Source organism: Myxocyprinus asiaticus, chromosome 45 (genome assembly GCF_019703515.2).
Source record: "Myxocyprinus asiaticus isolate MX2 ecotype Aquarium Trade chromosome 45, UBuf_Myxa_2, whole genome shotgun sequence".
Lineage (NCBI taxonomy): Eukaryota > Metazoa > Chordata > Actinopteri > Cypriniformes > Catostomidae > Myxocyprinus > Myxocyprinus asiaticus.
Window position 1 is genome coordinate 4,246,254 of NC_059388.1, and position 16,555 is coordinate 4,262,808.

Here is a 16,555-nt window from a genome sequence, read left to right on the forward strand (position 1 = left end):
TCTGATGTAAGAGTGTCTTGCATTCCTTGAACCGATCGCGTTTCTCAAAGTTCGCAAAGTCTGGGAGCAATAAAATATTATGGTTCTTCCAAGAAAGCTTCCCTTTGCTCCTCGCCTGGCGCAACACAAGATCTTTATCGGATGATCTCAGAAATCTGGCCAGATTCGATCGGTGCCTGTCTCCCTCAGCAGATCTCCGAGCCGGGACTCTGTGAGCTCGCTCGATTTCCAACTTGTGTCCTGTTATGTCGAGCAGACTCGGGAAAAGCTCGTCTAGAAATATCACCATATCTCTGCCCTCCTCATGCTCAGGAATTCCAACAATTCAAACATTATTCCTGCGGCTTCTATTCTCAAGATCTTCAAGCTTTTCAAGGAGATTTTCCAAATCAACTTTAGTCGCGGGCGGATTAGCGGTTAATTCCCTCTCCGAAGATTCCAGAAAATCGATTCGTCTCTCAACATCTGACACTCTTGTAACTATCTCAGGGAATTTTATTTCCATCGCCGTAATCGATGGACGTATTACAACGAGATCCTCCAAGTCAGCAAGAATCTTCGTCAACATTACCGACATGTTAGACAACTGATCACCTCTCCCGGAGCGCCATCCAAATCGAGTCCCCGGTCTGTAGGCCTGTCGGGGCTTTCATCCTGAACATGTAAGTGTCTTTTAATGTCTCCAGAGCCCGAAGATTTTGACTTCTTTGCCATGTTTTGCCTCAAAGAGCAAATGTGTAAGTGGGTGTATCAAATTTCACCAAATTATAACATGAAAATAATCAAAAATGTAGCAAAGTGCGCAGAGCTCGTCGCTCACACGTCTGCTTCTTGCATGGCGTCACCTTGCTGGTTGGATGCTGCATTTTGAACCAACTGAAGTTTATTTATTGAACTTTCTGGACATCCTCCCAGTAATGCATTACAATAATCTAGTCTAGAGGTCATGAATGCATTAATTTGTTTTTTGGCATCAGCAACAGAGAGCATGTGTCGTAACTTAGCAATATTTCTTAGGTGAAAGAATGCTGTTATACAAACATTAGAAATTAGATTTTCAAAATGACATATTGGTATCAAATATAACAAAAATAAGTTCTTCGCTGTTGAAGAAGATCATCCATCGGGAGTCTAATTATATTTTTGTGACTTATTTCAGAGGTTTTTGGTCCAATAACTAGTACCTATGTTTTGTCAGAATTGAGTAGAAGGAAATTTCTGGCCATCCGATCTTCGATTTCATTGATACACTCTGCTAATTTGGAGAATTGTGAAATTTTGTAGGGTTTCGAAGAAATATAAAGTTGGGAATTATCGGCAGTGGAAACTTATTCCATGATTCCTGATGATATCTCTCAGGGGAGCAGAGGCCCTAAAACTGATCCCTGTGGCACTCTATATTTAACTTTTGTTTGATTTGACAGTTCCTCGTTTACACAGACAAAGTGGTAGCAGCCTGCCAAATAGGACCTAAATCATGCTAATGCAATTCCAAAAATTACTAATTTAATTCTCTAGCCTTTTCAATAGTATATCGTGATCTATTATGTCGAAGGCAGGCTAAGATCTAAAAGCACTAGAAAAGAAATGAAAAGGGGGGGAGGGGGTGACCACCCTCTCCTGAGGTACTAAGCTCCGCAACACCCGCCGGTTCTCCTCCTGGGCCCAAAAGAGCACCTCAAAATGCCGTTTCTGCTCTCTCCGAAGTTCCATGAGGGCCTGGTGTTGGCCCTGGTGGATGCTGGGAAGGGACCGGAAGACTTCCTCCAGTGGCGACGACTTTGGCACCAATGTAACAATTACAAGGAATGAGGAAACGGGAGACGGCGAATCCAAACTCAAAAGTAAATTTGTTATCATCACAAACACGTTTGCTTGCATGCGCAATGGTGTAGTTCAGATAAATCACTCGACCGGTAAATCCCTCAAATGGGAACGGCAGCGGCCAACACACACGTAGCTTGTCAGCTGGGCTCTCGCACTCTGAGTTCTGCCCCCTTTTTATTTCCCCCGTCTCTCTCTGCAAACATAGAAACAGCAATCAGCATCAGCTACACCCACTGATGGTTGACCTCTAATCTTTAGAGGACTCCTTGGGCTTTTTAGAGATACCACATTATTGGGAGTTTGCCATGACAACTTCCTGTCCTTGGCCTATAGAAGTGACATTCAGCACATAAAATCAAATATGAATTTTTGTAATTCATATATAATATTTCTATATAATAAAATACATATTTTTCAAAAATCCATAATTAATTATTATTAGTTTTATGCACCAAACATTATATTGATGTTTTAAAAAAAATTGTTAAACCTTAATTTGCTGGGTCTCAATAGCTTGTAATGTAAAACAATAAGATCTTTGAGTGTCGCGTGGCGCCATGCAAGGGGTCGGACGTGTGAACGGCGAGCTCTGTGCACTTTGCTAGTTTTTAATACTTTTTGTGACATAAACCGGTGAGATTCAATACATCCTGTTCCATAACTGTTCTATGAAGACAATATGTCAAAGAATTCAAAATCCTCAGGCTCTGGAGAAATTTAAAGACACTTACGTGCTCAAGCTGATATCCCAGACAGGGCCGCAGACCAGGGACTCAGTTTGGACGGGGTGGCAGCAGAGATTCAGTGTCAACTGTCGAGCATGTCGACAATGCTGGAGAAGGTCTTTGCTGACTTGGAGGATCTTGCTGTAATACGTCGATCGATCACTGCCATGGAGACGAAATTTGGTGGTTACAAGAGTGTTGGACGTTGAGAATCGGATCGATTATCTGGAGTCATTGGAGAGGGACTAGCTGCTAACCCGCTAGCGACCAAGACAGACTTGGAACATGTATGGGAAAAGTTGGAAGACTTTGGAAGCTGGCGAAACAACGTCCGTGTTGTTGGAATTCCTGAGTATGAAGAGACCAAGATATAGTTAAATTCCTAGACGAGCTCTTCCCAAGTCTGCTCGATATAACAGGCCATAAGCTTGAAATCGAGCAAGCTCACAGAGCTCCAGCTCAGAGATCCGCTGAGGGTCAATTCTGGTCAAATTTCTGAGATCATCCGATAAAGATCTCGTGTTACTCGAGGTGAGGAATAAAGGAAGGCTTTCTTGGAAGAACCATAGCATTTTCTTTTTCCCAGATTTTGCGAATTCAATAAGAGAGAAACGTGATCGATTCAAGGATGCAAGAAACTCTTACATCAACTGGTCGCTTTTGCACTGCTGTTCCCGGCCAAATTGAGAATAGATACTAAAGATGGCCACAAAATACTTACATGCCCAGAGCAAGCGATGTCCTTCATAAATTCAATGGAATGAGCAAGTTATTGTGTGACATTGTCTTTGCTGCCAAGTGGACCTGACTCACTTAACATTCACTTGACCATCCGAGGAACTGAGCGCCTTTTTTGTTTCTTTTTGTGCTGGTTCCGCCTAGCGGCTAGAGTATGTTTTGTGGTGTAACACTCCTTTGGGACAGTTTGTGGTTGAATTTGCATGTTCTTTGGGCTTATGCCTCCTATTGGTTAGATTTTGTTCTGTGGAATATTTCTTGCAAAACATCGGAGTGATTAGGGCTTTTTTTTTGCACTCATGTAACAGCCGAGTGGACCTGACTCACTGAACATTCACTTGATTGTCCGAGGAAACTGTGCGCCTTTTTTTTTTCTTTTTGTGATGGTTCTGCCTAGCGGCTGTAGTTTGTTTTGTAGACGAACACACTTTTTCGGAACAGTTATTTGGATGAATGCACAATGTACTTTGTGTTTTATTGGCTGGAGTTTGTTTTATTGATTATTTTCTGTTGTGTAATTCTGTCTCAAAATTTGTACAGAAGCTCCGGACTTGAGCAATCTGACGGCAAAGTTGTCGTGGGGGCTCTCATAGGCGTACATGGACTGTTTGAGTTCAGAGGGCTGCCAATGTCGTGCGCGGGGTTAATGTGCACGTTTTTCTTTTTTTTGATTGTTTGGTTCAGGGAGAAGTTTGGGGTTTGATTGTTGCACTAATGTTAGAATGTGGTCTTTTTTAATTTTATTTTTGACACACAATCTATTTTTTCTAATATGTCAAAAGTTAATATGAGTGGATTGTCCCTCTCCACGTGGAATATGAATGGGTTGGGGCACCCCATTAAAAGAAAGAAGGTTATTTATTTCTTAAACATAAGTAATATGATATTGTGTTTCTTCAAGAAACACATCTTTCCCTGCAGGAAGGTTAAAAATTTGGGAAGATATGGGGTGGACATGTTTTCTTTAATACTGGCTCAAGTAAGAGCAGAGGAGTCATTACATAGACAAGTAAACATCTACAATTCAAATGTATCAAACAGATTAATGATAAATTAGGAAGTGTCATTACTGTTTTAGCAGCAATTCAGGGGCAAAGGTTGATTTTGGCTAATATATATGCACCTAACGTTGTTGATCAGGGCTTTTTTATAGATCTTGAAGGGATGTTGCAAGCTGCTGGCACCCCTCATGATATAATATTGGGAGGAGACTTTAATCGTTTGATGGACTCAATCCTTGATCATGGTGAAGCAAATATAAGCCCCCTAGAGCAAAATTTGCGTTTCACAGGATGTGTAAAAATCTTGTTCTTACAGATATTTGGTGTCTTTTGAACCCATCTGGTAGGGACTATAGACTTTTTTCATCAGTCCATAAGATTTATTCTATAATAGATTTTTTTCTATATATATCTAAGTCCCTCATTTCATTTGTTGTTGATTGCTCAATTGGAAACATCTTATTCTCAGATCACGCCCTGGTGAATTTAGAGGTGTTGCCACAAATGGAGAAAAAGAAATCATATAGTTGGTGCTTTAATGTATCCTTTTTGCAAAATCCTGAATTCCAACAAATGTTAAAGGCTGTAATCAGTGTTTATATGGAGACTAACTGGTCCTCAGTATCCTATTTGGGCATGGCTTGGGAGTCACTTAAGGTGGTTCTTAGGGGTCGGACCATAGTATGCCTCATTTAAAAAAAATCCAAAGCACATGAACTTGTGGAGTTGGAAGGGAATATTAAAAATGCTGAGGCAGAGTTGAAGTGTCGAATGTCATCTGATGGCCTCAAAGAATTGAAATAGAGATATAATACTATTTTGTCATGGAAGGTGGAGATTTGGCTGTTCAAGGCAAGACAGTCATACTTTGAGTCGGGGGATAAAGCAGGGAAGCTTTTGGTTAGACATATAAAGAAGAGAGAGTCTTTTTTTACCATTCCTTCAGTGAAAAATGCTTGTGGTGAAATATTTACCTCGGCTATTGTTATTGAATAATGCTTTTAAAGAATTCTATCTTGATCTTTATAGTTCCACGTCTACTGATGAAGATATTAGAAACTTTGTGGAACCATTAGATCTCCCTAAACTGACAAATGAGCAAAAAAATAATCTTGATTCTGAGATCACCTTGAAGGTGCTTGGCAAGGTAATTAAGGCCTTGCCTACAGGCCAAAAGGCTTTGCCGCAATTTTTTTTAGATCTTATACTACAGAACTGGGTCCAATTTTGTTAGAAGTTTATACAGAATCATTAAAGAATGAAAAGCTTCCGCCAACCATGACACAAGCCCGGATCACTCTGATTCTTAAAAAGGACAAAGATCCAAGCAAATCCAAGCAAGTACCCTCCAATTCCCTGATCCAGCTAGACGTCAAAAATTTTGGCTAACCGATTATGACATCTCTTATACATATAGATCAGGTGGGGTTTATTTTGGGTCATAGCTCTTCTGATAACATTAGGCGTTTCATCAATATCATGTGGTCAATGGTGAATGCTCAGACTCCGGTAGCTGCCATCTCACTTGATGCTGAGAAGGTGTTTGATATGGTAGAATGGGATTATCTTTTTAAGGTTTTGTAAATATACAGTTTCGGATATACTTTTATTGAATGGATCAAGTTACTTTATAGAAACCCGGTAGCGGCGGTACAAACAAATTTATTAATTTCAGATTATTTTACTCTGGGTAGGGGCACCCGACACCCTCTTTTCCCCATTATTGTTCTGTCTTTCCCTGGAACCATTAGCATCCGCAATAAGTAAGGAGGATGATTTTCCAGGGGTGATGGCGGGAGGTGTGGCTCATAAGCTTTTTTACGCTGATGATATTTTGTTATTCGTCTCCGACCCCACTAGAGTTATGTCTTGCCTCCACAGGATTAATAATTCCTTCTCTAAATTCTTAGGATAAAGAGACTATTGGTCTAAATCTGAAACTTTGGTTCTGACAGTGTACTGACCAGTAATGACTTTTCAACCGGATGCCTTTCAGTGGCCCAAGCAGGGCATTAAATATTTGGGCATTTTATTCCTAGCAAATTTATGTGATTTAGTTAAGAGTTAATTTTGACCCTTTCATCACGATGGCGCCGCAGATGGCCGCCTCGGTGTAGAGTGCTCCTATTGTTTTGTTGTTTTTGTTTGTTTGTCCTGTGTTTAGTAATCTTTTTCCAATCAGTTTTACCAGAGACGAACGGCTCTGCTGCCTTGTGCTTCACAGAAACCTTGCTGAGTGAAGGCATTCCGGACAGCACATAACATCTGCCAGGCTTCCAGCTTTTCAGAGCGGATCGCATAATAGAGTTAACGGAAAACGAGAGGTGGTGGAACATGCATTTACATCAATGAAAGTTGGTGTACAGATGTAAAAACTTTAAAGAAGATGTGCTGTCCTAATTTGGAACCACTATTTTTTTAACTGTAAGCCTTTCTACTCGCTGCGGGAGTTTTCCTCGTTTATTCTGGTGATGTTTACATTGTCCCAAATTAGTGTTTGAATGCCGCGCTGCAACATCTGGCTGATCAGATCACAGACCCGTCTCAGTTATTATTATTATTGTAGATTTTAACAAAGCATACCTCACACGTGAACTGCCAAAATACAGACAGCACATTACATGCCCAACCAGAGACAGAAATATATTGGAACACTGCTACACAACAATAAAGGATGCATATCGTTCTGTCCCCAGAGCAGCTTTGGGACTGTCTGATCACTGTCTGGTTCATCTTCTTCCAAACTACAGACAGAAACTAAAATCTGCTAAACCTGTAGGAAGGTCTGTAAAGATATGGACCAGTGAAGCAGAGCCTGCTTTGACTGCACTGATTGGAGTGCTTTTGAGGCTGCAGACAAAAATCTGGATGAGCTCACAGATACTGTTACATCATATATCAGTTTCTGTAAGGATATGTGCATCCCTACTAGCACTTATGTAACGTTTAACAACAAACCATGGTTTACAGCAGAACTCAGGCAGCTTCATCAGGCCAAAGAGGATGCTTACAGAGGTGGGGATAAAATCTTGTACAATCAGACCAGAAATACACTGAATAAGGAAATCAGAGTGGCTAAAAGAAGATACTCTGAGAATCTGAAAAACAAGTTTTCAGCCAACGACCCTGCATCAGTGTGGAGTGGCATGAAACAACTTATGAATTACAGGACTCCTACCCCCAACCCTGTGGTGGACCAACAACTGGCTGATGACCTGAATGTGTTCTACTGTAGATTTGAAAGGCCCAATCTCACACCCCACACCCACTCTGACCTACAATTCACACAAACACCAGCCCCTCTCCTACCCCCTCCTATTACTCAACCTACACTTAAGATCTGTGAAGATGTGTGCCGTGTCTTTCGAAAACAAAATATAAGGAAAGCACAAGGCCCAGATGGCGTTTCTCCTGCATGTCTTAAATCCTGTGCTAACCAGCTGGCCCCCATCTTCACACTGCTCCAGTGATCTATTGAAAATCAGTGTGAAGTTCCCTGATGCTTCAAATGCTCAATCCTGTCCCAAAGAAACCAAAAATCACAGGACTTAATGACTACAGACCTGTCGCCCTGATGTCTGTGGTCATGAAATCATTTGAGAGACTGGTGTTGACCCACCTGAATGATATCACTGGGCCCTTTGTAGATCCCCTTCAATTTGCTTAACGAGTTTATCGGTCTGTGGATGATGCATTCAACATGGGATTGCATCATATCCTGCAACATCTGGACAGACCAGGGACATATGCAAGAATCCTTTTTTGGACTTCAGTTCGGCTTTCAACACCAGCTATTCTCCGGACTAAATTACACCAAATCTCTGTTCCCACATCTATCTGTCAGTGGATTACCAGCTTTCTGACGTACTGGCAGCAGCTTGTGAGACTGGGGAAATTCACTTCCAGCACATGCACAATCAGCACTGGTGCCCCCCATGGATGTGTGCTCTCCCTACTACACTTCTCCCTCCTCCTCCGCATTGCCAAGAACCCCTAATCAAGCTCCGAGATGATGATGAGTCTGCATACAGAAGGGAGGTTGAACAGCTGGCTGTCTGATGTAGTCAAAACAACCTTGAGCTGAACATGCTCAAAACGGTGGAGATGATTGTGGACTTTAGGAGGAACACCCAACCACTGACTCCCCTCACCATTCTAAACAGCACTGTGGCAGCAGTGGAGTCATTCAGGTTCCTGGGCACTACTATCTCACATGACATGAAGTGGGAGACCCACATTGACTCCATTTTGAAAAAGGCCAGGCAGAGGTTGTACTTCCTTCACCAGTTGAGGAAGTTCAACCTGCACCAGGCACTGCTGATACAGTTTTACTCAGCAGTCACTGAGTCTGTCCTCTGCACTTCAATATCTGTCTGGTTTGATATCAGAAGACTACAAAGGACAGTTTGGACGGCTCCCTGCCCTCCCTTCAAGAACTATACACTTCCAGAGTGAGGAAAAAGGTTGGAAAAATCACTCTGGACCCCACTCACTCTGCCCACTACTTTTTTGAACTGTTGCCTTCTAGTCGGCGCTACAGAGCTCTGAATACCAGAACCGTCAGGCACAGGAACAGTTTTTTCCCTCAGGCTAGTCTTCTCATGAACAGTTACAACTGCCCCATTGAGCAATAATTAATGTGCAATATCCAGCTTAGTCTTTATATTATCCAACACATCCATCCTCTTCTGCCATAACATTCCCTTGCACTGTATATAACCGATTTGTATTTAGATTTGCACTTCGTATGTGGGTATGTATGTGTGTTTCTGTGTGTGTATGTATGTATGTGTATATATATATATATATATATATATATATATATATATATATATATATATATATATAATGTCTATTGTGTATTCTTTATATACTTTATTTTCTTTTCAATATTTATTTATATTTTATTCAATTTTTTAATATTTTTGTTGCTGTTTTGTATTGTTGAATTCCTTGTATGTGTAAGCATACTTGGCAATAAAAGCTCATTCTGATTCCGATTCTAATAAAAATGGTGATGTGAGTAGGTGGGCTTCATTATATTTATCTATTATTGGGAAGATTAATGTTATTAATATGAACTGTATTCCAAAATTCAACTACCTGCTACAGTCTCTCCATATAGATGTCCCCCTCTCTTATTTCAAGAAATTTGATAGTATAGCGAAGACCTATATTTGGAATGGTAAATGTCCCAGATTGCATTTCAACAAGTTGCATAGGCCGACTGGGGTCTAGGCCTACCCAAGAGTTTGTTTCATTATTATGCATTCGGTCTCAGACATTGAACTCATTGGTCGCTTCCACCTGAGAGAGCTCCTCCCTGGTTTTGTATTGTATTATATTTGGAAGTCCTTGCACCTATTTCACCATTGCAAAGCCTTTCTATTAAACTTACTGGAGAAGTTAAGTCACACCCCTTTATTTCGCATTTGCAAACGGTTTGGACAAAAGTGTCTAGAGTGTTTAATTCGGACATTTATTTAAATGTAGCCTCGAGTATATGGCTGAACCCAAAATTACTTATTAATAAGTCCCCTTTCTGTTGGTCAGAGTGGATTGTGAGGGGGGTTACTACACTCGGTGGCCTATTTTGGTTAAACATTTTAAGATTCCTAGATCTCAGTTCTTTAGGAATTTACAGCTGCGCCACATGTTCTGTACTATTTTTGGGAGTAGTATACTCACCCCTAACGCGGCAATACTTTGGAAGTGGTGATTACTGCTTTTGGAAAAGGTCATGAGGTGTCAGTGCATTACTTCCTGTTAATTCAGCGTCTGGGGATGGAGCTACGTAGTATACTCACCCCTAACGCGGCAGATACTTTGGAAGTGGTGATTACTGCTTTTGGAAAAGGTCATGAGGTGTCAGTGCATTACTTCCTGTTAATTCAGCGTCTGGGGATGGAGCTACGTCTTCTCTCAAAAAAATTATGGGAGAAAGATTTAAATTTGGTATTTGAGAAGGGAGTGTGGGCTAGGATTCTAAAAAGCATCAAGTCTACATCTAGAGATGCAAGGGTCTGTCTGATGCAATTTAAGATTTTGCATCGATTCAATTGGACCCCCCTATAGATTGTATAGGCTGGGCCTTAAAGACACACCCACATACTGGCGGTGCCAATCAGAAGACGGGGACACAACACATGTTTTTTGGGGATGTTCTAAGATCCAAGAATTTTTGTTGAGGGTTCAGAGCATTATGTGTGAGGTATTGGACACTCAGTTTTCATTTTTCTCCAGATTCTGTATCCTGGGTTATTAACATTAGGAATAGATATTTAAAAAGTTGGGTCTTAGCCGGAGTCATGATCAGCAGAAGAGTCATTCTCAGGGGATGGAAATCGGCTGGGGCACCCTCGTTTAGGGAGTGGTGCTGGGAGATGGGTGGGGTGGTGGTGTTTGAGGAGGTGATTTTTTTAGGAGGCAGGGGAAATGGGATTTATTTGTCAGGAATTGGAGGTGGGGGGGGTTATTTGAATTTTTTGGAGGGTTCTCGGGGAGGGGCTGTGGAGAGGGATTCGTAGTTTAGTTGGGTATGTGTATTATTAATGTTGTTTGAAAGTATATCTCTTTTTTTATGTTTTTTTTTTTAATTGGGGGGGGGGGGGGGGGTAATGTGGATAATTGATTCACATTCCATGTTTGTATGTTTTATGATTGGAATCAATAAAAAAATTGTTAATAACAAAATAATAAGATCTTATAATCAGAACAGGCTGCATATATAAGAACACATATACATATCCATTCCCACTTTAAATATATCTTTTAAAAAATATATATGTCAGTGTTTTCAAAGCTCTATGGTTTTTATAGTGGTGGGCATTAAAATAATATAATGATGATTGAGAGATCAACCGCAAAAGCCTGTTGTATAATATTTGCTATATACATTTCAACAGGCTTTTTCTAAAACATCGATTACAACAGGTTTTTCAGCAAACTATTAATCATGTTAATGTTTTAGAGGTTTTAGAAAATCATGGATCTTACAGCTTTGTAGGATTAATGTAATTACTTATCAGATGTTGCCAAGAAGCTAACATGCTGTGCCTTTCACCTCACATCTATTCAAAGAAGTGGAGCATATCAGACTTGTTTTACCTGCTCACAATTTAGGCAGGTGTGTAAAAAGTACTCAGAAATTATACTTACGTGAAAAAATTAAAATTAAAAAATTAAAAAGTAACTTTTTTCCTAGCTAGAATGAAACTAAGAGTGGATGTGTGAGCGGTTTTCCAACAGCGCTGCCGAGTATTCATCTAGTGAATCTCCGCTGTGTGAGTGAGGATGTTAAATTCGATTGGTTTGTTAAGTTGACTTTTTACTGTCTCTAATGACTGTCCTATTTCTCCCCCAGTGGCATTCGCAACCTGGTCATAGAATAACAACTAAATTGTTGCAAAATGATTTTTGTGTGGCCTGTTGTACGTAACATGGCAATTTCCTGTTGGATTGAACACTAGAGGCGCTAAAACAACAATGAATTTTATTCACCTTCACTAAAATCACGATTAAAATGGCAGATTATCATGTAATACACACTACATTTTCACCCTGTTCCTCACACTATACTATCTTATGACAGAAAAACACCTTTACTATAGCGCATAACACATTTTAATGTTTGCATTACATAACCAACTACATTTACAAGCTTGTGATCAAATTGCGCAGTAGTTCAACTGATAGTGTTGCATATGCGATACAAAGCACCAGGGTACGAGTCCTGAAGAGCATGCTAGTCGACACGTGAGTCGAAAATGTCAAAGAAGCACCACAAACTTACGTGATTGCTTCAGTAATTGTTTTTTATCTCACATTTTCTTTTTAATGACACTATCGGTAAGGTTTGGGTTTAAGGTTTAGGGTTGAGAGAAGGTTTTGTTGTTTTTAAACTCAATAGAACATTAACATTAAAAATCCCAGCTATCAGCGCCACACAGTGAACAGTTCACTTCAGAACTGCCCTGAGATGTGTAATGAACCACATAATTTTATTTAAAAAAATAAAAAATAAAAAAAAAAACATTTCCACAGTCCCGCAATATTCGTTGCATGGGCAAAGGCACTCATGAATTGTGATGTCAGAGCACCCAGCCTTTTGAGACATAGAGAATTTTACTTTTTTATATTCATCTTTTACAGTTTCAAAATAACAAGTTTGGGCACCCTGCATGGTCAGTACTTAGTAACACCCCTGGCAAGTCTCACAGCTTGTAAAAGCTTTTTGTAGCCAGCTAAGTGTTTTTCAATTTTTGTTTGGGGGATTTTCGACCATTCTTCCTTGCAAAAGGCTTCTAGTTCTGTGAGATTCTTGGGCTGTCTTGCATGCACTGCAAGATGTCTATCCACAGATTTTTTTATGATGTTTAGGTTTGGGGACTGTGAGGGCCATGGCAAAACCTTCAGCTTGCGCCTCTTGAGGTAGTCCATTGTGGATTTTGTTTGTTTGTATGTTTAGTATCATTATCCTGTTGTAGAAGCAATCCTCTTTTCATCTTCAGCTTTTTTACAGATGGTGTGATGTTTGCTTCCAGAATTTGCTGGTATTTAATTTAATCCATTCTTTCCTCTACCAGTGAAATGTTCCCCTGTGCCACTGGCATCAACACAAGCCCAAAGCATGATCGATCCATCCCCATGCTTAACATTTGGAGAGGGTGTTCTTTTCATGAATTTCTGCACCCTTTTTTTTCCAAACATAACTTTGTGGCCAAAAAAGTTATATTTTAACTTCATCAGTCTGCAGGACTTTTTTCCAAAATGCATCAGACTTGTTTAGATGTTCATTTGCAAACTTATGATGATGAAATTTGTTGTGCGGATGCAGGAAAGGCTTCCTTCTCATGACTCTTCCATGAAGGTCATATTTGTGCAGGTGTCGCTGCACAGTAGAACAGTGCACCACTAATCCAGAGTCTGCTAAATCTTCCTTAAGGTCTTTTGCATTCAAACAGGGGTTTTGATTTTGCCTTTCTAGCAATCCTTCGAGGAGTTCTCTCTTAAAGTTTTCTTCCAGACCTCAACTTGAACTCCACTGTTTCTGTTAACTGCCATTTCTTAATTACATTACAAACCTAGGAAAATGCTTTGCTATCTTCTTATAGCCTTCTCCTGCTTTGTGGGCATCAATTATTTTAATTTTCAGATGCTAGGCAGCTGGTTAGAGGAGCCAATGTCTGCTGATTGTTGGGACAAGATTTGAGGAGTCAGAGTATGTATAAAGCTTTGAAATTTGCATCACCTGGCCTTTCCAAACGATAATTTGTGAACAAGCCATAGCCCTAACAAGCTAATTAAGGTCTGAGACCTTGGTAAAAGTTATCTGAGAGCTCAAATATCTTGGGGGTGCCCAAACTTTTGCATGGTGCTCCTTTCCTTTTTATCATTCTAAAATTGTGCAAAATAAAAATAATACAGTAATATTGCTTAAAATGTTGAAAAGAATGTTTTATCTTTAACTTTATGCCTTTTGGAGATCTTCAACTCACTTAACTATTCTCACAGCAATAGAAATTTTGACCAGGGGTGCCCAAACTTTTGCATGCCACTGTATATATATATATATATATATATATATATATATATATATATATATATTTATATAAAATGTTCACTATAATATATATATACATATATATATATATATATATATATATATATATATATATATATATATATATATATATATAGTGAACATTATTAATGTTATAATATTATATCATATCAACAGCTAAATTTTCTCATGATTTAGTTTAAATTTGTCAAAGAGCCACTTTCTACCACATGCATTGCAATAAAGAAAACAGATATGATCAGTTCTGTTGTCACTGTCAAAGACACTGTCAATATAAACTCCATGAGTGTTCAACATCACACTCAACTGAGATACGTTCAAAAACAAGAGATATATCCACAATTAACTCTAAAACTGCTCCAGTGATAAGACATAAAGATTTGTTCACCCTCTTTAGCGTTTTGTGAAGTAACGCAGATCACTAATAAGCATTTGCGTGAAGGCGTTAATGCAGGATAATTTTTTTCTGTTGTAATGACAAACATTATCTCTTTTAAGCTATTCAAACTGATTTGAAAGATTCGCTCTGATGACTCTCAGGTGAGATTGAGAACACGCATTCTTGATTATCAGACCACGCGTGTGCGCGCAAACATTTTCTGTGTCCCCGTGCGCTGGTCACTCTCATGAAACATCAGCTTTGTTCAGATAAATTCTTTGTTATTTAATTAATTACATCCTTTTGAAATTTATATCCCTCTCTAACTGTGCTGTGCTCCAGCAATAAATAGAGCTACCACATTTTATAGGCTATTGAAACATTTTTTATTTATTTTTTTATTTTTTTATGAAATCATAATGCGGGCTGCAAAAGATGTAGCGCTGATTTCTAGAAAAAAAATATTTGTCACTTTGGCAGACAGAGTTGTAAATTTTCCGTCATGGTCTACGTGTAGTATCCATTATAATGGCTTATACGATAATGATTACTAAGACAAAAACTATCAGTGAAAAAAGATTTTTGTTAACTAAAATAAAAATCAAAATTTGAGTTTAACAAAATAAAAATGAACTGAAACTATAAATGTGCATTACAAAACTAATGAAAACTAAATAGAATTCTGGAGAAAATTACTTTAGTTTTTGTTTTTTAGCATTGTTAAATGCTCAAATTTAAATAATCTATCAAGTCTGATTTCTCTGTGTTTTCCTCAAAAAAGAAGAGTGGCAGTTTGATTGACGTGAAAAAAAAAAAAAAAAAAAAAAACCAGTCACAGTTCGCCTGCATAAGTGATGTTCAGAGGCACGTAAATCTGGGGGAGAGGCTCTGCACACTAAAATTAACAAATTGACCATTTTTTTTTTCTTTTTTTTTCTTTTTTGACTTTCATGGTGTTTTCAGCATGAGTTATTTCTTATCAAGTGTTATAACATGCATGCTAACACTTTACAGTAAAGTTTTAGCCTACTTGTTAACATCAGTAAATACATCGTGAACAAACAAAAAATGTATATTTTTGGTAACATTTTACAATAAGGTTCCTTTTGTTAACATTGGGCTAATGCATTAATGCATTAGGCATCATGAACTAATAATCAAGGTATCATGAACTAATAATGAACTATATATTTTTACAGCATTTATTAATGCTGTAAAAATGTTCATTTAGAAAAATATAATAGTTCATTGTTTGGTCATGTTAGTTCATACTAAATTAACTAATTTTTACGTATTCAACTTTAAAATTAATTAAATGTGTTGGTATATTGAAATTAACATTGGCCAGTGCCAAATGCCAATGCTTTAAAGTATTGTTTATTGTTAGTCCTTAGGCAAACAACAAATGGAACCTTATTATAAGTATTACTATTTTTTTAATAGCATTTATTAATCTTGGTTAATGGTTATTTATAAATCTACAATTGTTCATTCGGTAACACATTATAATAACTACATGGTATAAAGTATTTGTAAAACATTAGTTTATAGTTAATTGATCATTTATAAATTATTGTTCCTTTTTTATTAATACATTAATAAGCTACATATAATTAGTATGTTATTAGTTTCTATTCACTTTAGCAAATTATTTATTATTATTTAATAAATTCATATATAGGCAGTTTGATAATGTTTTTCATCCTTAGCAAGCAACTTGTTAATCATACCTAACTGATGTATTTTAGCTGTTGCAAAGCTGTTGTAAATAAGTGTTTTATCAGAACATTAATAAAGCATTAATTCATAGTTAATAAAGATATTATGTAATCAATATGATACACATTTCTGCATAATTAATGTGTCTATTCATGTTTTCACTTCCTATTAAATCAGATAATTCTTAATAAAGGTCGTAATAAAGCACTAACTAATGACTAGCTAAGCATTTTGCGTGACCTAATCTAAAGTGAGAACTATATATGCCTAATGAAACATTTATTAACATGGTTCAAAAGTAAGTATGGCCAGCTGGCTCGGGGCTAGTATGATAATTTCGCCCTTTCGGGCCAGTACTGAGTTGTCAATAAGTCTTCCGTTGATCTTGTGTTGTGCATGTGTCCTAGTCTAATTACTAAACCACAGCAGCCTGTGATTTCATTTAAGAAATATCCAGTTCAGGGGCCTGGATAGCTCAGTGAGTAAAGACGCTGACTACCACACCTGGAGTTCGTGAGTTCGAATGCAGGGTGTGTTGAGTGACTCCAGCCAGGTCTCCTAAGCAACCAAATTGGCCCGGTTG

At 38.4% G+C, this 16,555-nt stretch overlaps 1 protein-coding gene across 1 annotated transcript in view; it reads left to right on the forward strand.

Annotated features, from left to right (window-relative positions):
* The window catches only part of LOC127434908 (chemokine-like protein TAFA-5), a 300,288-nt gene that overhangs the window by 258,675 nt on the left and 25,058 nt on the right, over positions 1-16,555 (forward strand). The gene's annotated exons all lie outside the window — the stretch shown is intronic.